The sequence below is a fragment of the Symphalangus syndactylus genome, chromosome X, assembly GCF_028878055.3.
Source record: "Symphalangus syndactylus isolate Jambi chromosome X, NHGRI_mSymSyn1-v2.1_pri, whole genome shotgun sequence".
Taxonomy (NCBI): domain Eukaryota; kingdom Metazoa; phylum Chordata; class Mammalia; order Primates; family Hylobatidae; genus Symphalangus; species Symphalangus syndactylus.
The window spans coordinates 54,637,351-54,661,771 of NC_072447.2; the positions used below are offsets into that span (position 1 = coordinate 54,637,351).

General features: G+C 43.4%; 1 long non-coding RNA gene across 3 annotated transcripts in view; it reads left to right on the top strand.

Annotated features, from left to right (window-relative positions):
- The window catches only part of LOC129475816 (uncharacterized), a 91,372-nt gene that overhangs the window by 22,951 nt on the left and 44,000 nt on the right, over nt 1-24,421 (top strand). The gene's annotated exons all lie outside the window — the stretch shown is intronic.

The window sequence follows — 24,421 nt, forward strand, 5'->3', positions numbered from 1 at the left end:
CAGTATCGTACTGTTTTGGTTACTACAGCTCTGTAGTATAATTTGAAGTCAGGTAATATGATTCATCCAGTTTTGTTCTTTTTGCTTAGAATAGCTTTGGCTATTCTGGGTCTTTTGTTGTTCCATATAAGTTTTAGGATTGCTTTTCTCTTTCTATGAAGAATGTCATTGGTATTTTGATGGGAATTGCTTTGAATCTGTAGATTGCTTTGGGTGGTATAAACATTTTAACAATATTGATTCTTCCAATCCGTGAACATGGAATATCTTTACTTTTTTGTGTGTCTTTAGTGTCTCTTTCAGTGATATGAAATTAAAACTATGAGGATTCACAGATACTGTGAGTGCTTATCTGATTTTTGGTTCATATGAAGGTGCTTTTTTTGTGTAGTTGTTAATTTGGTGTCCTTGCAAAGGGGGACAATCGATGCAGACTTCTATTCCACCATCTTGCTCCCTATGTGTATCCCAAACATGTTTGGAAAGCAAGAGAAAACTACACTAGCAGGTGGCTCAGACTCCCATGGTATCTGCCCTTACCACTGTTGTGTCTCTCCTTCAGTCCACACTTCATGGCTTCCATTTCCTATGACCTGTTACCAGAGGAGGAAAAGGCCTGGGTCTGTCTCCCCAATGGATCTGTATATGTCTTAGTCTATTTTATGTTGCTTATAACAGAATACCTGAAACTGGGTAATTTATGAAAAAAGGGAATTTTTTTCTTACAGTTATGGGGCTGAGAAGTCCAAGGCCAAGGGGCCACATCTGGTGAAGACACTCCTGCTGGAGAGGACTCTCTGCAGGGTCCCAAGGCAGTGCAAGGCGTCATATGCTGAAGGGGCCAAGCATGCTAGTGAAGGTCTCTCTTTCTCTTCTTATAAAGCCATCAGTGCCCCCCACCAAAAGAAAAAGAAAAAGAAAAAGCCAACAGTCCCACTCCTGTGATAATCCATTAATCCATTAATGGATTAATCCATTTATGAGGGCACAGCCCTCATGACCTAATCACCTCTTAAAGTCCCCACTTCTCAATACTGCCACATTGGAGATTAAGTTTCAACATGAGCTTTAGAGGGGATAGTCATTCAAATCATAGCATTTTATTCCTGGCCCCCAAAACTCATATAAATACATTTCTTCTCACATATAAATACATTTCTTCCATCCCCATGGCCCCAAAGTCTTAACTTATTCCAGCGCCAACTCAAAAATACAAAGTCTAGAGGCTCATCTATGAGCCTGTGAAATCAAAACAAGCTGACTACTTTCAAGACACATTGATGGTACAGACATAAAAGGGAGAATAGGCAAAAAGAAAGAAGTAACAGGCCCCAAGCAACTCTGAAACCCAGCAGGGCAGACATTAAATCTTAAAGCTGGGGAATAAACTCTTTTGATTCCACCTGTTACCTCCTGGACACACTGGGGCCTCAGGCAACCCCACCCCTATTGCTTTGCTAGGTACAGCCCCTGTGGCTGCTCCAGGTTGAGGTCTGGTGTCTGAAGCATTCCCAGGTGGACATTTTATGCTGCCAGTGACTCCACAGTTCTGGGGTCATCATGGGAGTCCTAGTCCCATGGCTTTACCAGACATGACCCTAGTGGGGACTCTCTGTGGTAGCCTCACTTCCACAGCTCCACTAGACATTGCCCTGATGAGGACTCTCTATTGGCAGCTCTGACCTCACACTTCTGCTCAGCATTGCTCTAGTGGGGGTTCTGTGCAGTGGCTCTGCCTCTGACAAGTCACTGCCTGGGCCCCCAGGCTTTCAGTGACATTCTTTCAAATCTGCATGGAGGCTGCCAAGCCTCCGCAGCTCTTGCTTTCTGAACGCCTGAAGAATTAGCACCTTGTGGATGCTGCCAAGGCTTAAAACTTGTATCTTTTTGGGTAGCGGGTCGATCTGCACCTGGGGCTGCTTGAGCCACGGCTGGGGGGGCCAAGAAGCACTGTGCCAGAGTGTGGGGAGCAGAGTCTTGAGGCAGCCCTGGGCGGCAAGCCTGTAGAGGGTGCCTCAGGCCCATCCCCTGAAGCCATTCTTCCTTCGCAGGCTTCTGGGCCTGTGATGGGAGGGGCAGCCTCAAAGTTCTCTGAAATGCCTCTGGGGGTCTTCCTTCCATTGTCTTGAGGAATAGCACCTGGCTCCCTTCTAGCTATGCTAATTTCTTTCGCAAACAGTCACTGGGCTACACTCTTGGTTTCCTCTGCTGAAAATGCTCTTCCATTCTCTACAACATGGCGAGGCTGAGAGTTTTCCAAATCTTTTCAATTTGCTTTCCTTTTTATTATAAATTCCATCTTTAAGTTATTTTTTCCCTCTTGTAGCTTAATGTAAGCAGTTAAAAGTAGCCATGCAGCAGCCTAAATGCTTTGCTGCTTCAATATTTCTTCTGCCAGATACCCTACGTCATTACTCTCCAGCTCAGCCTTCCACAAAGCCCTTGGGGATAGACACAGTTCAGCCAACTTCTTTGTTCATTTATAACAAAAACAGCCTTTACTCCAGGTTTCAATACCTTGTTTTTCAGTTCCATCTGAAACCTCATCAGAACGGCCTTTACTGACCATATCTTTATCAGTATTCTGGTCACGACCACTTAACCAATCCTAAGGAGTTCCCAACTTTCCTTAGTCTTCTTGTTTTCTAAGCCCTCACCAGAATTGCCCTTAATGCTCTGCTCACGGAAATACAGGCTTTTTCTAGCTTGCTCCTCCAAACTTTTCCAGCCTCTCCCCATTATCAGTTCCAAAGATGCTTCCCCATTTTTAAGTATTTATTAGCAACAACTCCACTTTCGGTACCAATTTTCTTAGTCCCTTTTTTCTGTTGCTTATAACAGAATGCCTGAAACTAGGTAAGTTATTTTTAAAATGAATGTATTTCTTACAGTTATGGAGGTGGAGAAGTTCAGGGTCAAGGGGCTGTATCTGGTGAGGGCCTTCTTGCTGGTGGAGACTCTCTGCAGAGTCCTGAGGCAATGCAGGGCATTACGTGGTGAAGCAGCTGAGCGTGCCAGCTCAGGTCTCTTCTCCTCTTTTTATAAAGCCATCAGTCCTACTCTCATAACTCATAAATCCACTAACTCATTAATTTATTAATCCAGGGCAGAGCCCTCCTGATCCAATCACCTCCTAAAGGTCCCACCTCTCGATATTGCCACATTGGGAATTAAGTATCAAGATGAGTTTCAGAGGAGACAAACATTTAAACCATTGTAGCATTCTATGGTGGCATCAGCCAGAAGTGGACGTCTGTTGTACCACAGCCGTATTCTGAAGTGGCCCTGAAAGTGGTGATGAAGGAAAATCCTCCTAGGAGGCAGAACTTCCAGTGATTCATTTGGTTGTTCATTTTGTTGGGACTGAGAACAACCAGATGACTGGATCCACACTGCCTCATAAGCAATGGCTGATGGGTTATCCAATTGGCCGGGGACTTGGAAAGAGCAAGACTGGAAAACTGGTGATAAGGAGGTATTGGGGCAGGTATATGGATGGACCTCTGGGACTAAGCCCAAAATATGAAAATATCCATGTCCATGTAAATGCTGAGTAGAGGGCATCTACTGCAGAGGAGGCTGTCAATAATTAGATGGACTAGACAATCCATCCCTGGATGTCAGTCAGACTCTTCCCCCACTTATCCTGGTGTTTCCTTGATTATCTTATAAACTCAGTGTCAGAGCATCCACAATATAGGCTTCCCTTACAAAGCTCACTGCTGGATGCCTGACTGGCCAACAGCAGAGGCCAACTCTGAGTCTTTGATATGGTACCACTCCCAGAGGGGATCAGACACATGAAACAGACATGAATGGAACTTGAAGTCTGGAGTCAGCCTGGTCCAGCTGCACCCAGCCTAAATCAGCTGAATCACCACCAACCCACACACTTGTGGCCAAGAAATAAAATGTTTGCTCTATTAAGCCACTGAGGTTATGGTTCTGTTTGTTATGCAGCAGAAACCTAATATACTCCTTTTATTAATCCTAATTGAATTATCCTAATTTGATTGTACCATCTGTTTTCTTTTGAGATCCTGACTAAATCACTGCCTATTTGCAGATGTCTTAAGGGTATACAGTTGACCCTTGAACAATTCAGGCTTGAAATGAACAACGCAGGTCTATTTATACACAGATTTTCTTGTCTCTGTCACCCTTGAGACAGCAAGACCAACCTCTCCTCTTCCTCCTCTCCTCAGCCTACTCAATGTGAAGACAACAAAGACGGAGACTTTTATGATGATCCACTTCTACTTAATGAATAGTAAATATATTTCTCTTCCCTTTAATTTTTTAATATTTTCTTTTCTCTAGCTTACTTTATTGTAAGAATACCATATAATATATATAAAGATATATATATATATATATATCATACAAAATATGTGTTCATTGACTGTTTATGCTATTTGTGAGGCTTCAGGTCAACAGTAGGCTATGAGTTTTTCAGGAGTCATGGATTTTCTACTGTATAGGGGATTGATGTCCCTAACCTCCAAGTTGTTCAAGGGTCAAATGTGTATAGATTTCCAGCTCAGACCTCTTCTCTCAGTCCCAGATCCAAATGTAGTCAGTGATCTGCCTGATATCACCTCTTGGATATCACAAAAGCACCCAAAACTCAACACTCAATCTTCTGTCACAAACCTGGTCCTATTTCACTTGATAGTACCAACAATTGAAGAAACCTGTGAACTCTCCTTGACTTCCACCTCCCTGTAACCCCTATATTTAAGCCATCACCAAGTCCTATTAATTTAACCTCCTAAATATCTCTCATATTTGTTATCTTCTTTTTTCCACCACTACCAGCCCCACCTCAGCCCAAGCCACCAGTATCTCTCACTTAAAATATCCTCCCAATTGGCCCCTTTCCAGTTTGTTCTCTACACAGAGGTCAAAGATATCTTTGTGAAAATTCAGTTTTGATTATGTCCCATCCCTCAGCTGAAGCTTCTCAATGGCTTCCCGTTACTTTTAGGATAAAGACCAGAATATTTAACATAGCCTTCAAGGTTCTAAGTGATATGGCCTCTGCTCCCCTGCTTCATCTCCCCATCTGTACTTTGGCCACATGGCCTCTTTCTGCCCTTCAAATTTGCTGTGCTCCATCTTACCACTCACTGTTCCCTCTCCCCTAAAGCTCTTTCCCCCTTCTTTGCTGTGTTAATGCCTGCTCCTGCTTCACATGTCAGCCTAAGCCTTACCTCTTTGAGGTAGCCCTTCCTGACCTCCCTAAATCTGCCTCATAGCATTATGTATTTTACATTTGTTTGTGTGATTGCTTTTAATATTGGTCACTCCCTACTCCTACCCACTATAATATAATCTTCAAGAGGGCAGAGGCATGTCTGGTTTTGATCATCACTGTATTTGCAGTGGCCAGCCAAGAGTCTGGCACACTGTAGGCACTTGGCCCTTATTTGTTAAACTAATAACTTGATAAATCAGGTGTTGGGCTAGAACATCTCTAGGGTTCACGTTAGCGCTAACTTTCAGGGCTTCCTTTACAGATCCTTCTTGTAGATCAGAGGGGTGATGGGGAAAGCAGCCAACTGTGGTAAATTAACAGCTTCCACACAGTCAAAGCTGTTGGTTAGAGCTCAAAGGAGCCCTTTTCCTACTTCAAAGATACTGCATGGCAGGCACCAGCACTGACTGGCCAGATAGTTTTCAAGGAATGCTTGATACAGGCCAGCAAACTAAGTGCCAGAAATCCTGGGACAGAGACTTTTGCCAGGAGATTCCCTGCTCTGGTGAGCTGAGCCGAGCTGAGAGATGGCTCTAAATGTCACTGATTAATCATGAAGGGTGGTTCTCAGCCATTCCAACACCCTGCTTTTGCTCCTTTTCAAGTCTTCACCCTTCGGCCCCTTCTAGAAAAACCCCAAGTAACTGCTGTCTAGAAATATCCTCAGATACTTGGCTTGGCCGATGCCCAGATGTCCCTTGCCTTATATTAAAGTGTTGGGGAAGGAGGCAGGGACAAGTTACTCTTCTAGCTCTTGCATTGTATGATTCTGTTATTCTATATTTTGAGAATTTTTTTCCCTTTTAAAGAGTGAATTAATTATATTTTGACAGCATGACTTGGATCCCATCCAGGGAAAAGAGGTAGGAAGTTCCAGGGATGTGAGTCATCTATCCCCCGGGGCTGGAGGCAGTTCTTCTGTTCTTATCCCATGACAAGGACAAACTCTCTATCAAGGTCAGATCATGTTCTGAATCCATACTCACCAGGCAGCCTGCCATTTCCAATGGCAGCTTCTCCTGGGGTTCAGGAAAGAGGGCTTAGGTGAGGCACCTGGACAATTTGGTCCTTAGAAAAGGGTGTTCCTCTGATTGTGAGTTAAGAATCTAATATTCTGTATGAGGTGGGAAAAAGAAGTGAGTGCATGGCTGGGTCCTGAGTTTGGCTGGTAGAAAAGGTCTGTTTATAAGATGGAATACTATACAGCAGTATTGACATGGATGCCCTAGAGCCACATTAGCAACATGGACTAATTTTTTTAAGCTTTATTTTGTTAATTGACACCAAAAACTCTACATATTTATGGGGTACAATGTGATATTTGAATACATACATACATTGTATAATGATCAAGTCAGGGCAATTAGCAAATCCATCACCTTAAACATTTATCATTTCTTTGTGGTGAGAACATTCAAAGTCCTCTTTTCTAGGAAATTTGAAATATACAAAATATTGTTAACTATAGTCACCCTACTGTGCCATAGAGCACCAGAACTTTTTCCTATCTAACTGTAACTTTGTCCCCACTCTCCCCACCCTTTTGTAACCGTCTACTTCTATGAGATCAACTTTTTTAGATTCTGCCTATGAATGAGATCATGCAGTATTTATCTTTCTGTGCTTGGCTCATTTAACATAATATCCTCTAGGTTCATCCATGTTGTTGCAAATGACAGAACTTTATTCTTTTTTACAGCTGAATAGTATTCCATTATGTACATATACAATATTTTGTTTATCCATAGTATTCTATTGTATATATTTTATTTTTATTTATTTGAGACAAGAGTCTTGTTCTGTCATCCAGGTTGGAGTGCAGTGGTGCGATCTTGGCTCACTGCAACCTTTGCCTCCCAGGTTCAAGCAGTTCTCCTGCCTCAGCCTACTGAGTAGCTGGGATTACAGATGCCTGCCACCATGCCCAGCTAATATATATATATATATATATTTTTTCTTTTTTGTAAAGACAGGATTTCATCATGTTGGCCAGGCTGGTCTGGAACTCCTGACCTCAAGTGATCCACCCTCCTCAGCCTCCCAAAGTGCTGAGATTACAGGTCTGAGCCACCACACCTGGCCCCATCATGTATATATACAACATTTTCTTTATCCATTCATCCACTGATGAACACAGGTTGATTCCATATCTTGGGTATCATGAATACTGCTGCAATAAACATGGGAGTACAGATAACTCTTCAACATGCCGATTTCATGTCCTTTGGATATATAACCAGTAGTGGGATTGCTGGATCATATGGTAGTTCTATTTTTAATTTTTTGAGGAACTCTCAATACTGTTTTCCATAATGACTGTACTAATTTACATTCTCACCAGCAGTATGTAAGGGTTCCCGTTTCTCCACATCCTTGTCAACACTTATTGTCTTCTGTCTTTTTAGTAACAGCCATTTTAACTAGGATGAGATGATATCTCACTGGTTTTGATTTGCATTTCCCTGATGATTAGTGATGCTGAGTATTTTTTCATATACCTGTTGGCTATTTGTATGTCTTCTTTTGAGAAATGTCTATCCAGGCCTTTTACCCACTTCTTAATCAATGGGGTTTTTTTGGCTATTGAATTGAGTTCCTTCCGTATTCTGGATATTAACCCCCTTGTCAGATGCATAGTTTGCAAATATTTTCTCCCATTTTGTAAGTTGTCTCTTCATTCTGTTGTTTCCTTTGCTGTACAGAAACTTTTTAATTTGATATAATCCTACTTGTTTATTTTTGCTTTAGCTGCCTGTGCTTTTGAGATCTTATAAAAAAAAAAATCCCTGCCCAGACCCACACCCTGAACCATTTCTCCTGCTTTCTTCTATCAGTTTCATAGTTTTGGGTCTTACATTTAAGTTTTTAATCAATTTTGAATTGATTTTTGTATATGGTGAGAGATAGGGTTCTAGTTTCATTCTTCTGCATGTGAATATCTAATTTTCCTAGCACTATTTATTGAGGAGACTGTCCTTTTCCCAATGTGTGTTATTAGCAACTTTGTTGAAAATCAGTTGGCTGTAGATGTGTGGATTGATTTCTGGGCTTTCTATTCTGTTTCAGTGGTCTATGTGTCTGTTCTTATGCCAGGACCATGCTGTGTGCTCTTTTGGTTATTATAGCTTTGTAGTATGTTTCCAAGCAAGATAGACTAATTTTTAAAACATAATGTTAGAGGCCGGGCACGGTGGCTCATGCTTGTAATCCCAGCACTTTGGGAGGCTGAGGCGGGTGGATCACGAGGTCAGGAGATCGAGACCACGGTGAAACCCCGTCTCTACTAAAAATACAAAAAAAATTAGCCAGGCATGGTGGCGGATGCCTGTAGTCCCAGCTAGTCGGAGAGGCTGAGGCAGGAGAATGGCGTGAACCCGGGAGGCAGAGCTTGCAGTGAGCCAAGATTGCACCACTGCGCTCCAGCCTGGGTGACAGAGCGAGACTCCGTCTCAAAAACAAACAAACAAAAAAAAAACCATAATGTTAGAAAGGAAGAACAAGTGACAGGACACATAGAAAGTGCTACCATTAGGCTGGGCATAGTGGCTCATGCCTGTAATCCCAGCACTTTGGGAGGCTGAGGCAGGAGGATTGCTTGAACCCAGGAGTTTGAGACCAGCCTGGGCAACAAAGTGAGACCCTATCTCTATAAAAAGTTTTTAAAAAGTTAGCTGGGCATGGTGGTGTGCACTTGTGGTCCCAGCTACATGGGAGGTTGAGACAGGAGGATTGCTTAAGCTCAGGAGGTCAAGGCTGCAGTGAGTCATGTTTGTGCCACTGCACTCCAGCCTAGGTGACAGAATGAGACCCTGTCTCAAAAAAAAAAAAGTGCTACCACTTATAAAATGTTAAAATATGCAAAAATATCAAATCATTTAGGATAAACATATGTCCCTAATGATTTATAATAGGATATAATGTCTATAGATTTATAATATACATATATGTGATCTACATGTAATAAAAGAATAAAAATACACATGGAAATGATAATACCAAACTTGTAGCTGTTTTGGGGTACAGAATGAAAGTGAGACTTGGTACAATAGAGGGCTCAACTATATCTGAAATGGGTTTTTTTTTTTTTCTTTTTGGAGACGGAGTTTTGCTCTTGTTGCCCAGGCTGGAGTGCAATGGCGCGATCTCGGCTCACCACAACCTCCGCCTCCCGGGTTCAAGCGATTCTCCTGCCTCAGTCTCCTGAGTAGCTGGGATTACAGGCATGCGCCACTACACCTGGCTAATTTTGTATTTTTAGTAGAGATGGGGTTTCTCCATGTTGGTCAGGCTGGTCTCAAACTCCCGACCTCAGGTGATCTGCCCACTTCAGCCTCCCAAACTGTTGGGATTACAGGCGTGAGCCACCACGGCCAGCCCTGAAATGTTTTATTTATTTTTATTTTTATTTTTTTTTTGAGACGGAGTCTTGCTCTGTCGCCCAGGCTGGAGTGCAGTGGCGCAATCTCGGCTCACTGCAAGCTCTGTCTCCCAGGTTCACGCCATTCTCCTGCCTCAGCCTCTCCGAGTAGCTGGGACTACAGGCGCCCGCCACCACGCCCGGCTAATTTTTTTTTGTATTTTAGTAGAGACGGGGTTTCATCGTGGTCTCGATCTCCTGACCTCGTGATCCGCCCGCCTCGGCCTCCCAAAGTGCTGGGATTACAAGCGTGAGCCACCGCGCCCGGCTGAAATGTTTTATATCTTCAGCTGGATGTTTGTTAGATTGTTCTGTATACTTTTTGTATATCTGAAGTATGGTTTTTAAAATAATTTCAACTTTTATTTTAGATTCAGGAGGTACATGTGCAGGTTTGTTACATGGGTATATTGTGTGACACTGAGGTTTGGGGTACTAAAGATCCTGTCACCCAGGTAGTGAGCATAGTACACAATAGGTAGCTTTTCAGCCCTTGCCCCCCTTTTCCCCTCCCCCTTCTAGTAGTCCCCAGTGTCTATTGTTCCCATCTTTATGTCCTTATGTACCCAATGTTTAGCTATCACTTGTAAGCGAGAATATGTGGTATCTGGTTTTCTGTTCCTGTGTTAATTTGCTTAGGATAATGGCCTCTAGCTCCATCCATGTTGCTGCAAAGGACATTATTTCATTATTTTTTATGGCTGTGTAGTATTCCATTGTGTATATGTACTACATTTTCTTTATCCAATCCACCATTGATGGGCATCTAGGTTGATTCTATACCTTTGCTATTGTGAATAGTGCTGCGATGAACATACAGGTCCATGTATCTTTTTTTTATAGAATGATTTATTTTCATGATTTTTTTTTAAGTGGAAAGAAAGGTTAAGTTTCAGTAGGCTTTTTTTTTTTTTTGAGACGGAGTCTCTCTCTGTTGCCCAGGCTGGAGTGCAGTGGCACGATCTTGGCTCACTGCAAGCTCCGCCTCCCAGGTTCACACCATTCTCCTGCCTCAGCCTCTTCGAGTAGCTGGGACTACAGGCGCCCGCCACCACGCCTGGCTAATTTTTTTGTATTTTTTAGTAGAGACGGGGTTTCACGGTGGTCTCGATCTCCTGACCTCATGATCCACCCGCCTCGGCCTCCCAAAGTGCTGGGATTACAAGCGTGAGCCACCGCGCCCGGCCTAAGTTTCAGTAGGCTTGAGTGAATGTTAAAGCATCAACTTGTGTATTCACTGGGACAGTCCCTCAATTATGACTGTACAAGTTGCCAGTGTCCCATAGCAAAATTACCTCTGTGTCCAGGGACTTTCCTCCTGATTGCAGCTGAAGCTATAAATATTCTCACCTCTACCCCTGCATCATTGCTGGGCCCACCCCTGCTCCTTTTCCCTTCCTCTTTCTGTCACTGCTGGGAAGCCCCTGCCTTTGCTTAGACTTCTGGATGCCTTCCAACTCCTTTTCCTGTCCTGCACACTTCAATCCCCCATGGTGTAGGAATCCCCACTTCTGACAGTAGAGCACAGTAGGGAGGAGAGAAGGTGAGCTGAGTTTCTGTTCTCACAAGAAAACTTAGAGTGGATTTTCACCAGGAAATAACACTCTACCCAGTAACTGGTTCTTGACCATCATTAATACTAGAGTCTCATTTCCTGTGGGTGGCATGGGCTCTGGTGGTGTGCCTAGGAACCAGTCATTCATACAGAACTGAAGAAAATCTGTTCTGAATTCTAAGACAGATTTTCCAACAAACTTTTGGATCAATACCAAGTTTTAAGTTGTCAGTTCCCTATAAAGCCCTAGGGGTGCCTAGCTTAGCTAAAGGGAAAGAATTCAAGGTTTCTGTGGGTGAAGTAAGCCAGGGAACTTCAGGGGAACTCCAGAAAGAATTTCCTGAGAAATAAAATTGCATCACGGCTCACCTGCCTGAGCTGCTTAGAGTGTTCATGCTTCTACTAAAAAAGCCTTCTTCTCTCTGCAGCCCCACATTTTAAATGCAAACAGTATAATAACAAACTCCAGCAAGAAGAGCTGATCATTCACCACACGATGTGATTTCTAATTGCTCGAATAATACTGTATGATGGAATAATTTCCTACCCAGTAAAAATGATTTCTTTTTGCCAGAGCAGTAATATCCTGTTAAAATATAATGCCATTCTAGACAGTGACTACATAATGTCTGGAGTCTTTTTTTTTTTTCCTATATATAACCTTTAAATGCTAAGCATTAGGAACAAGGCAGTAGCAAGTGATAAAACAAGTTCCCAGATGAAGAGAAGAATTCTTTGGGTCTATGTTGGAATCTAATTACCCAACATCCTTGGGTAAAATAGTGAGTTGACAAATTTATGATACATAGATGGTCTTTGCTCTGTTTCTTCAGAGAAACTCAGTTGCACAAGAATGGAAATGGATTTTTCCGTAAAGCTGGTGTGCAGTATAACATCTATATTTGGACAGGCACACACACACACCCATGTTGTTAATTTTAATGTGCCAATTGAATCCTCATTTTGTGCATCACTGAACCCATAAAAGCAGATTTTTTTCTTTAGAAAATGAAATTGCAAGACATTTGTTGTCTAGTGACCTACTGTGCCAATAGGTATGTAGAGCATGAGGTGCTCTCTAGGAATACAGAGGAAAGTGAAGATGTGCTTTCTGTTCGTGAGGCATTTAGAACACAGTCAATTACAAGTTCAGAGCAGAAAGCAGCCTCACATCAGAAAGATGAGAAAAGTGAGGCCTAGAGAGAAAGAATGACCTTCCCAAAGTCACACAGCCAAGGAGTGAAGTTGGTCAGATGAAAACCAGCTGTCCAGAAATGGGGCTCAAAGGCTAGCCTCTCAACAGCAGCCCTTCACAATACCCATGTGGAGGCAGGGACAATGCTGCGCCAGATTAAAATCTTTCTGTAGGTTGGGCCATATTCCTGGCATATAGATTCTTCTGTGGGGCTCATGGGAGGCTCCTTCGCTGGGCCCCTTTGACTGCAGCTCTGGTGATGCTCACCATACAGTGTTTCTCTAAAATCCACACCCCTTTTGGCTTCTGGTTCTTGGGCTGATGTGAGAGAGTGGGAGTAGAGGCTCGAATCCGCACTTTCTTTAAGAAATCCTCTTTGGAAACACTTAAAACTGTTGTAGCTTTTACAAACACCACCCCTATAACTCTGAAGTCCCACTCCTAGATGTACGTGCAAGAGAAATGTGTACATATGTTTACCAAAAGACATGTGCTAAAATATCCTTAGGTATTCATAATAGTCCCCAGTTGGAAACTACCCAGATGTCTATCAACGGTAGAATGGATAAATTGTGGAATGCTCACACAATGGGATGCTATACAGTAGTGAGAATAAACCATCTACAACTACATACAATACGGATGGATCTCATAAATAGAATGCTGAGCAATGAAGCGAGCCCCTAATGGGTACACACTGTATGATTCCATTTATATAAAGAACAAAAAGAGGCAAAAATAATCTGTGCTATTAGAGGTCAGGATAGTAGTTACCCTTGGGGGGTAGTAGTGGCTGAAAGGGGGGTACAGAGGCCTTATGGGATGCTAGTAATTAATGTTCTGGTTTCGTTGGGATATTCAGTTTGTGAAAATTCATCAAGCTATAAACCTGTTATTTGTGCACATTTTAATATGCATCTTATATTTCCAAAAAGATTAACAAAAGAAGACTCCAACCTTTTTTTTTTTTTTTTCAAGAGTGGGTCTCACTCTGTCACCCAGGCTGGGGTGCAATGGTGCAATCTCATCTCACTGCAGCCTCCACCTCCTGGGCTCAAGCAGTCCTCCCACGTCAGTCGCCCAAGTAGCTGGGACCACAGGTGTGTACCACCATGCCCAGATAATTCTTTTTTACTTTTTTTCTCTTTTTTTTTTTTTTTTGAGGCAGAGTCTCGCTCTTGCCCAGGCTGGTATGTAGTGATGCAATCTCAGCTCACCAAAACCTCTGCCTCCCAGGTTCAAGCGATTCTCCTGCCTCAGCCTCCCAAGTAGCTTGGATTACAGGTGCCTGCCACCATGCCTGGCTAATTTTTGTATTTTTAGTAGAGATGGGGTTTCACTATGTTGGCCAGGCTGGTCTCAAACTCCTGATCTCATGATCCACCCGCCTCGGCTTCCCAAAGTTCTGGGATTACAGGCGTGAGCCACTGCGCCCAGCCAATTTTTTTTTACTTTTGTAGAGATAGGGTCTCACTATGTTGCCCAGGCTGGTCTCAAACAATCCTCCCATCTCAGTCTCCCAAAGTTCTGGGATTACAGGTGTGAGCTGCCATGCCTAGCCTCCAGCCTCTTTTTCCCCCATGGCTCCCACATGCAGAGGTGCAGCCCACTATCACAGGCTGTCTTAATTCAGGCTCTGATCCTAGCTCCCCAACCACAGAGAACACACAGTTACCTCTTCAAGGGTCCCTTTAATGTACCATTTCATGGGTTTAAGGTTAAAAGGTAGCTCCCCATCACCTCAGGGGTCGGAGAGGGATGCCCACAGCATGGCAGTAGCCTTATCTAAAGAACCTTCTTCACAAATCCTTCTTACTTCTACCCTCTCTTGATGCCTTTGTAGTCAAAATTGTTGAGGGCATTTGAGAGTCTTAGAGCATACCTTTTGTAAAGTCAGCCTCTATAGATCTGAGCACACTCCTTTTGGATGTCTCTTGTATTGGTGCAAAACAGCACTGGGAAGGTCCATTTTCATATCTTATTATATAGGTAAATAAGAAATCCATCCATAATAATGGCTTGTCACATTCATATAGTGCTTGCCCTTTATAAAGAGAATGCAGATCTATTGCCTTAATATTCACAGCAACCCTACAAGGTAGGTGTTACTCTCGTGTTACAAGTGAGAACGTTAAGACTTGTAAAGGAGAGGTGACCTGCCCTGCCTGAGCTTACACAGGCACTACATGAAGACAGGGATATCCCAAGCCAGGGCTTGTGACTCCAGATTTATTCTCCCCCTCCCCCACCTCCACCAAGGGTAGGCCAAGGTGGAGATGTACCAAAGCAGAGAAAGAAGAGCCTGGGAAACTTCTGCTTGCTGTTCTGGGATGTGAGCTTTGGAAGACACCAGAATGGGTTTGAATGGCAAATCTACTACCTACCAAGTGCATGATTTGGAGTTAGGTTATTTCACCTCTCTGGACGTTAAATGATAACATCTACTTCTTACGGCTCTTGTGAACATAAAATCAAATAGCCATGTGAAATGCCTTTTAAAGCATAAGGCTTTAAAAGGATATTGGTTTTCTTCTCCCTTTGAACAAAGCCTAAGGAAGTCTAAGGAAGAGTAGGTGGGGAAGGACAGTAAGCCCAGCGAAGGGTGGAGGGTTCTGAGTAGCTGATAAGGATCATGGTGGCACATTGGACAGAGTGAAACATGGACCTTCATCAAGTCAAGGCAGTTTATTCCTCCACTACACAGACTGTTTAGTCTGTTTAGTATTTGGAATGAACAATTTAACCTCAGCTGCAAGACTAGGCTAGAGTCCAAATTCTAGTATCTAGTAGCTAGCTGTCTAGAAGTAAGGGAGGAAGGTAAATTGAAAGAACTTAAAACCACGGGTAGGGCTTTCCATGTAAAAAGTTGGAAATTATTCTATGAAAGGATCAGGAAAACTGGTCATGCCGAGGGATTCTCCCTACCTTTACCTCTTTTTAAGTGTTTCCAGCACGTTTTTGTGTGTGTATTTTCAGTAGTTCAAAATGATGAAGTCTAGCAGACGCTATTGGTTACCTCCCCAAATCATTTCACCTTGCAGAGACACCTTCTGGCCATGTGCTCAGGGAAGGTACTCCCCCAACACCCAATTCCCAGACACTTAGGGTGATTTCATTCCTCTAGTCTGTGATCAGTTTAAGCATGGGCATGTGATCTAAACTTCGTTAATGAATCTGATGGGGGAATCTTGGGAAAGTTTTGCTCACTCTTAGAAAGGGACACAAGACTGGAAACATTCCTCCCTCTTTTGCTCCCCCTCTCAATGCTATTTTGTGAGAATGTGACGCCTGGAGCTACTGAAGCCATCTTGTGATCATGAAGCACAAATGTGAAGACAAAACCCACCATAGCGAAGATACAGAAACAGTAGGAGAAATATCACGTAAGTCCTTGATAATGTACCACTGAATTAGGCAACTCTGGTATCACCTACATTTAGACATATATGAGTTACTAAATGTCGTGATTGTTAAGCCAATTTTAGAGAAGTATTCTGTTTACAGCCAAAAGCAAACATTTTGCCTAACCAAAATAGCAAACATTTTTGTACCATATTGTTCTTTTTTACACTATTAATGCTCATTTATTAGATGATGTAATTAAACCTACCAATAGAGGAGAGAGAACACAGGGTTCTACTGTAGGAAGAGACAAAGGAGGTCTTAGAAATGGAGTGAAAAGGTAGCCAAAAAAGGATGAGAAGATGGAAGGAATTCCCTTCACCAGACTGGAAGTAGAGCTAAAAGTAAGCTATAACCCGGCGCGGTGGCTCACGCCTGTAATCCCAGCACTTTGGGAGGCTGAGGCGAGTGGATCGCTTGAGCCCAGAGTTTGAGATCAGCCTAGCCAACATGGTGAAACCCCGTCTCTACTAAAAATACAAAAAATTAGCAGGGCGTGGTGGTGGGCGCCTGTAATCCCAGCTACTCGGGAGGCTGAGACAGGAGAATTGCTTGAACCTTGGAGGTGGAGGTTGCAGTGAGCCGAAATTGTGCCACTGCAATCCAGCCTGGGCGACAGAGTGACACTGTCTCAAAAAAAAAAAGAAAAGAAAAACAAAAAACATAAAACATATCCTTTACCCATTTTCCATTGTAATAAATGTTTTAGTTCAAAAATAAAAAGAGAATCACTTGACAAGTGCAGGCACAAACTTTGGTTTGGTCTCTTGTATTTGTTTGGTAGTTACCTTAGACAATTGATTTCTGCTAGCTCAGCCATGGCTAACTACAAACTAGCACTAAGGGCTTATCAGGATGATGGGTTTAAATCCTGCTTTGCCACCTTTAATGGTTTGACCTAGGGCAAGTTCTTTAGCTCTCTGTGCCTCTGTTTTCCCATCTAAAATGGGGATAATAATGATACTTATAGAGTTGTGACAAGACTAAAATGAGAAGATGTGTGTACAGAATGCCTGGCACATAGTACTGAGTAAATGTTAGCCCTTATTGTTGTAATTGTTATTACAGTTTCCATGCTATCTAATCCTTTTAATGCAAATATGCAAATAACTTAATATGCATATCCTACTAAAGGGACCTTTAAAACAATGAGGCCAGGCGCAGTGGCTCACGCCTGTAATCCCAGCACTTTGGGAGGCCGAGGCAGGCAGATCACCTGAGGTCAGTTCAAGACCAGCCTGGCCAACTTAGTGAAATCCCATCTCTACTAAAAATACAAAAATTAGCCAGTGTGATGGCATGCACCTATAGTCCCAGCTACTCGGGAGGCTGAGGCAGGAGAATCACTTCAACCTGGGAGGCGGAGTTTGCAGTGAGCGGAGACCGTGCCACTGCACTCCAGCCTGAGCAACAGAGCAAGACTCTATCTCAAAAATAAATAAATAAATAAAACAATAAGAAATGAGTTTGCCAGTGACTATTTACAAAAGCAGAAATCTAAGCGCTAAAGTTTGTTGAACTGAGTGGAAGGCAAATAAAGGCCCATAGTTATAGTATTAAGTAGACCTCAAATAAATTGATATTGCTGTCTTTTGTATGTTATAACCACGATTCAAATACTGGGGGAAGAATTATATTTCATGTAAAAAGCTTTTACAGATGTTAAGATGTAGAGTCTATCCTCTAGGCTTAAAATAGCTTCTTTCATAATTTTTTAAACATATGCATTTTCATTCAGGACAGCAGGGGGCAGCTTTATTAGCAACGTTGATCCGTTAAACAGTAAGTTATCGTAAACATCTTGTACTGCACGTTTTACCCTAATCGGGTGAAGTCAACAAATATGTAAGTGATATCTCTGTTTATATATTGTCAACAGTATTTATTTGCTTAATAAAGCTCCCGATGTGGCTGGTAATTGGAAATGCTGACTGAATCAGTTTTCTTTGTACAAAGTGCAAGACTTAGTGCAATTTTATCATAACTGTGAATCACAAAACCCCTTTTAAGCAAATTAATGGCCACCGATGGAAATAATCAAAGAGTGCCAACAAAAATTTCCATTAGTCATTTCACTAATATTCCCCCATCTTACACTTAGTCCTTTATCTTGCTATATCATCACAGTTTTTACAATTCAAAACGGGGTCTTTTATTTGACATTATTGGTGTTGATTGATGGTATGACACATTTTTAAAACTGCGAAATGGCAGAAGTTTCATTAAATTTTAATTAGCATAATCAGCACAATATAAAACACAGTGCTAGGATTTCTACTCTCCAGTGTTCAGAAAAGCAGCTTAGTAAGTTAAGAGAGTGTATGTGGAAAGACAATTTAAAATACATTTTTGTCTTTATTATGTTCTCTGAACATGTAATTTATAAAATCTAATTTTCTAGTTAGCTCAGATTTGCAACTGGCAAGAATTAGGATCCCTTTAAAATCAGGTAACAGATGTGTCTGAGTTTGAGTGCAGATGACTCAGAAAGGCAAAGCTGAGCTCTTTTTAAGCTAATATTTTTTTTTTTTTTTTTTTTTTTTTGAGACGGAGTCTCGCTCTGTCGCCCAGGCTGGAGTGCAGTGGCGCAATCTCGGCTCACTGCAAGCTCCGCCTCCCGGGTTCACGCCATTCTCCTGCCTCAGCCTCTCCGAGTAGCTGGGACTACAGGCGCCCGCCACCACGCCCGGCTAATTTTTTGTATTTTTAGTAGAGACGGGGTTTCACCGTGGTCTCGATCTCCTGACCTCGTGATCCGCCCGCCTCGGCCTCCCAAAGTGCTGGGATTACAAGCGTGAGCCACCGCGCCCGGCCAAGCTAATATTTTTTAGGTAGACATTTGGAGGGTTTTTTTCTCTCTTGAGTAAAAGGGAGGAAAAAGGCTTTGATGCCTGGTAAAGTTGAGAAATCTCTGAGTGGTCTTTATGATCCTGGAAGTGCTTTGCTTCTGTTAAAAGATTTAGTGTGAGTTCAAATAGGCATTCTTGTCAAGCCTGGAGGGCTGGTGATTAGTAACCATTACAACTCAGTGACTCTTTCTATTTACATGTAGATGTTTCTATTCTTCGAATCATTCTCAGATTTTCTGTGGTCTTCATTTAAATCTTAGTTTGGATTCCTCCAGAAGCTGACTGTGAGACAAGGGCTCGAGTACAAATAGTTTATTTGGGAGGCGTATTAGTCTGTTCTCACGCTGCTAATAAAGACATACCCAAGACTGGGTAATTTATAAAGGAAAGGGGTTTAATTGACCCACTGTTCCACATGGCTGGGGGGGGCCTCACAATTGTGACGGAAGGCGAATGAGGAGCAAAGTCACATCTTACATTGTGGCAGGCAAGAGAGTTTGAACGGGGAACTCCCATTTATAAAACCATCAGATCTCGTGAGACTTACTGCCATGAGAACAGTATGGGGAAAACTGCCCCCATGATTCCATTATCTCCACCTGGCCCCACCTTTGACAAGTGGGGTTTATTACAGTTCAAGGTGAGAGTTGGGTGGGGACACAGCCAAGCCATATCAAGAGGTGAAGGAAAACACCAGTAGAGGAGTCAGGAAATAAGTCCACGAAGAGAAAGAGTTAAAGGATGGGTTATCCAGCAAGATAGAAGAGTGGACCACTCTGGGCCTAATCCCACTAAGGAACTATGGGATATGGTATAGAACATGAGCCTCAGAGTCATCCCACATTAGGAGTGAGGGAGCTGGAGTATTTATACACTAACAAGCCATAGTCTTTGGTTGAGGGCTACTCCTGGGGTTGTCAAATCCTTGACACTTCCAGCTTGCCAGCTCTGGGCCAAGCCCTCAAGCAGATACAACAAATGGGGAACACTGAAGTGGTAAAGCCTGAGGGTGTATGGATAGGACACCAAAGGCATCTGCTCTAGGTTACCTCAGAGGATTTCTTTCTTTCTTTTTTTTTTTTTTTTTTTTTTGAGACGGAGTCTTGCTGTGTTGCCTGGGCTGGAGTGCAGTGGTGCAATCTCGGCTCACTGCAACCTCTGCCTCCCGGGTTCAAGTGATTTCTCCTGCCTCAGCCTCCCGAGTAGCTGGGATTACAGGCACCTGCCACTACGTCCAGCTAATTTTTTGTATTTTTAGTGGAGACGGGGTTTCAGCAAGTTGGCCAGGCTGGTCTCGAACTCCTGACCTCGTGATTCACCCGCCTTGGCCTCCCAAAGTGCTGGGATTACAGACGTGAGCCACTGCACCCGGCCACCTCAGAGGATTTCTATAAAAAGTTAATTATTGCATATAATTTAGAATAATGCATGGCACAGAATAAGGATTAAATGTTAATTCCATTGTTTTGATAACATTGGCCTTCTTTTTTTTTTTTCATGGCCAAAACCTGTGTCTACAAAAAATAAGAAAAGTTAACCGGGCATGGTGGCACCAGGAGTCTCAGCCACTCAGGAGACTGAGGTGGGAGGATTTCTTGAACCCAGGAATTGGAGGCTGCAGTGAGCTATGATCACACCACTGCATTCCAGCCTAGGCTGCACTCCAGCAAGACCCTGTCTCAAAAAAATAAAATGACAAAACAAAAAAACTTTTCCCAGAACAGCGGGGACCAGTAGTACTATACTACACAGGGAAGGGAGACTAGTCAAGCAATCCTTCAGAATTTTTGTTTTGTTTGAAATCTCTTAGGAGATTTTTCTAGCCCTCTCTCGAGCTAGAAGGGACAAATTTTGATTTAAAAAAAAGAGGGAAAAAACCCCACATATTTCATCCCCTAATGAGCTCCCCTCTGCAGGGCACTCTGTCTGGGTAGATATTTTTATCAGATGCCAGGTAATTCTCGTGCAGCCTGGCCTAGACCCACATTCAGGAAACAATGGCCCCAGGATAAGGGTCCAACCCTCAGGGCAGCGTTCAAAGCCCTCTAATACTCAGCCCTTCCCCACCTCTTTGGCCCCCTCTCCTGGCCCCCCTTGCCTAAAAACATCAGCCCCAGCAACACAACAACCTGCAATGTCTTTTTACCCCTCCCTCTACCTAGCTCATTTCACCTGGCTGACTCCTATTAATTCTTATTCAATGTTTTCCTCCATTTCAGCTCCAAGTTGGGTTAGATACCACTCCTCTGGACCCTGCCAATGCCCCATGCATACCTCTGTCACTGCACTTATCTCACTGTGTTAGAATTATCTCTAGGTCTGTGTCTTTAATAGACTGTGAGAACCTTGAGAATGGGAACCATATATTAATAGTATTAATCCATGCACCTCCAGTATGGTTGACAGGGTACAGAAAGAAGGAAGCTGGGGAGGGAGGAAAAAAGAGAGGGATGGTGTTAGTTTGGGTCTTCAGAGAAGCAGACACAAAGATGAGATAAAACACACAAGAGATTTATTAAAGAAAACGCCTGTGAGAGAAAATGTGGGAGGGAGATGGAAAAGACTGGAAGATCTATCAGACTTCGTTGCAGGTCTGACTTGTGAAGGAGAGAGAAAAGGAAGGAAGGAAGTTTGCATGGAAGCATCTTACACTGCAGTTCAGTCTCAGAAAGGTTTGGCGGCCAGGTGCGGTGGCTCACGCCTGTAATCCCAGCACTTTGGGAGGCTGAGGCGGGCAGATCACTTGAGGCCAGGAGTTCGAAACCAGCCTGGCTAACATGGTGAAACCCTGTCTCTACTAAAAATACAAACATTAGCCAGGTGTGGTGGTACACGCCTGTAACCCTAGCTACCTGGGAGGCTGAGGCAGGAGAATCGCTTGAACCCAGGAGGCTCAGTGAAACCCAGGAGGTTGCAGTGAGCCAACATTGTGCCACTGCACTCCAGCCTGGGCGACAGCAAGACTCTGTCTCAAACAACAACAACAACAACAACAACAACAAAAAGATTTGGCAGGGCCAGTGGGGAGTCCCTGGGCTAAAGTTGTTGGTCAAAGGAGTTTCCATGTCTCTCAAGAACAGGCCTGCCTCAGTATCCCTGCTGCACTCAATCATTGCCCGGGGGCAGGCTGTAGGAAGCACGGTCTCGGCACCAATGTGATGGTGGATTTCAGAGGCTGAAGCTGGGGCCCAAGGTCAGTGACACTTCCAGTGGTTAGAGATTTGAGAGGTGAATTCTCATGGACGCTAAAAAAGGAGGAAAGGAAGGAAGGAGGGTGGGACTAATAAACCCACTTATGGAAATTCTGACAGTTTGTATGGTAACATGCTCACAGGAAATCTGGCTGTTTGGATGCAGGGTAGGGAAATGCAAAAAGCACAGGAGTCAAGGGGCATCTTGAGTTGGTGACCTGGTTTCATCACTGACTAGCTGTGTGACCTGGGCAACGCCATCACTCTATGTGTCTGTTTCCTGATCTCTAAATTAAGAATATTAATACTTGCCCCATCTATCTCACAGGATTGATGTCCCAACTTGGGGGTCCTGACTTCATCTCATTCACCACCATATGTAGAAATACAGCTTTGGGGGCTCGCTAACATCACCCCATGGATAGCCAGGGTTGCCCCTTGGCTTGTTAGCGTTTTGGGTCTTTGTGGGGAAGTATCCACACAGAGTGGGCTGGGCAAAGGAGGACACAGCAAGGTTTCCTGGTCTAACTGGCATCACCCCTGCCAGATTTTCAGTAAGCAAGCTTCAGGTACAGATGGGGAAAGGTAGCCATCCGCCCGGCAATTGTCTACTGGCATGCAGACTGTGGGTCAAATGGGGTGGCCCTGGGTGACGGTGTTAGAGGATTCCCCTGGAGAGGCAACTCGGCAGGCCAGTGATGAACCAGAATTCAAACCCAGCAAGATCTCTGAACTCTGGAGCAGTGACCCCTCAGTAGTTCTTCTCCTGGGCCCTTCACCACAGCTTTTCCAAATGATACCCACCTTTCCCTGCCCTCCAGGGTCACCATTCATTTCCTGCTACGTATGGGAAAAGCTGCCTATTACACAATGGGATCGACACGAGATAAAAATCTAAACCCAGGCTGACCTTCCCTCCAAGGCTCCCTCTGGTCTTTAACCAGAGGTGTGTATCAGAATCACCTGTGAAGCTTTTCAAATATGAAAATTTCTAGCCCTGACCCTTGACTTACTGAATCAGAATCTCCAGGGAAGGGACCTGGGGATTTTATTTTTAAAAGGCCCCGGATGATTCTAAAATATAACTATGCAGCAGGAAATCACAGCCTCTTGAGGGCCGACCTTATTAACCCAGACCTAAAATGCACCAAGAAAACCCATCCCAGCTGGTCATCCCAAGGCTGAATTTTAGTTCCACACTCGTGATTTACTTAATGGTTTGTTTTGTATGCTTCCTAATCTCCGTCCCCAGTGTTCACATTAGGAAATGAATTCAAAAGAGATCCTCAAATAGAAAACGCATCTGACCCCCAACCTTGGTCCCTCCATCTGGTTTGATTAACTAGGAGAAACTCAATGAATTTCCTTCAAAGTATGGCTTTCTACTATTATTGTTCTACTCCTATATTTACATTGGCACAATTAGCTGGCCTGTAAGGACCACCCAAGATGCTGGATGACAGTTTCAGAGATAGTTAGAGCAAAGAAGATTGAATTCATTTAGTACATAGTAAAATAGTCAACACATGCAGACATTTCGATTGTACCGGTTGTTGTGAATTTCTGAGCTCTCCAAGGACAGAGATTCTGTTTTGTTGACCTTTTTGTTTCCAGTGTTGTTCAGTCCTTGACACACAATTGGTACTTAATGTTAGTTAATAAATGAGAATTTAGGACCTGTGACCCAATTCAACATTGCCTTCTATGATACAACATAATCAACATGGCCTGTGAGAATTTTTCTCGCTCTTTTGCTTTTATTTAGTTGCAGAGGTACTTCATGCACCTTGTAACCAGTTGTATTAGTCATGGTTCTCTAGAGGGACAGAATGAATGGAATAGGTATATATCTAATGGGGAGTTTATTAAGTATTAACTCACACGATCAAAAGGTCCCACAATAGGCCATCTGCAGGCTGAGGAGCAAGGAGAGCCAGTCCGAATTCCAAAACTGAAGATCTTGGAGTCTGATTTTCGAGGGCAGGAAGCACCCAGCACGGGAGAAAGATGTAGGCTGGAAGGCTAGGCCAGTCTCTCTTTTCACATTTTTCTGCCTGCTTATCTTCTAGCCACGCTGGCAGCTGATTAGATTGTGCCTGCCCAGATTAAGTGTGGGTTTGCCTTTCCCAGCCCACTGACTCAACGTTAATCTCCTTTGGCAACACCCTCACAGACACACCCAGGATCAATATCCTTCAATCCAATCAAGTTGACACTTATATTAGCCATCACACCAGTTAAACAAAGAATAGAAGGTTTAGAAAAACCTGGCCAAGTGCAGTGGCTCACGCCTGTAATCTCAGCACTTTGGGAGGCCAAGGCGGGTGGATCACCTGAGGTCAGGAGTTCAATACCAGCCTGGGGGAAACCCCATCTCTACTAAAAATATAAAAATTAGCTGGGCACGGTGGTGCGTGCCTGTAATCCCAGCTACTCGAGAAGCTGAGGCAGGAGAATTGCTTGAGACCGTGAGGCGGAGCTTGCAGTGAGTCGATATTGTGCCATTGCACTCCAGCCTGGGTGACAGAGTGAGACTCTGTTTCAAAAAAAAAAAA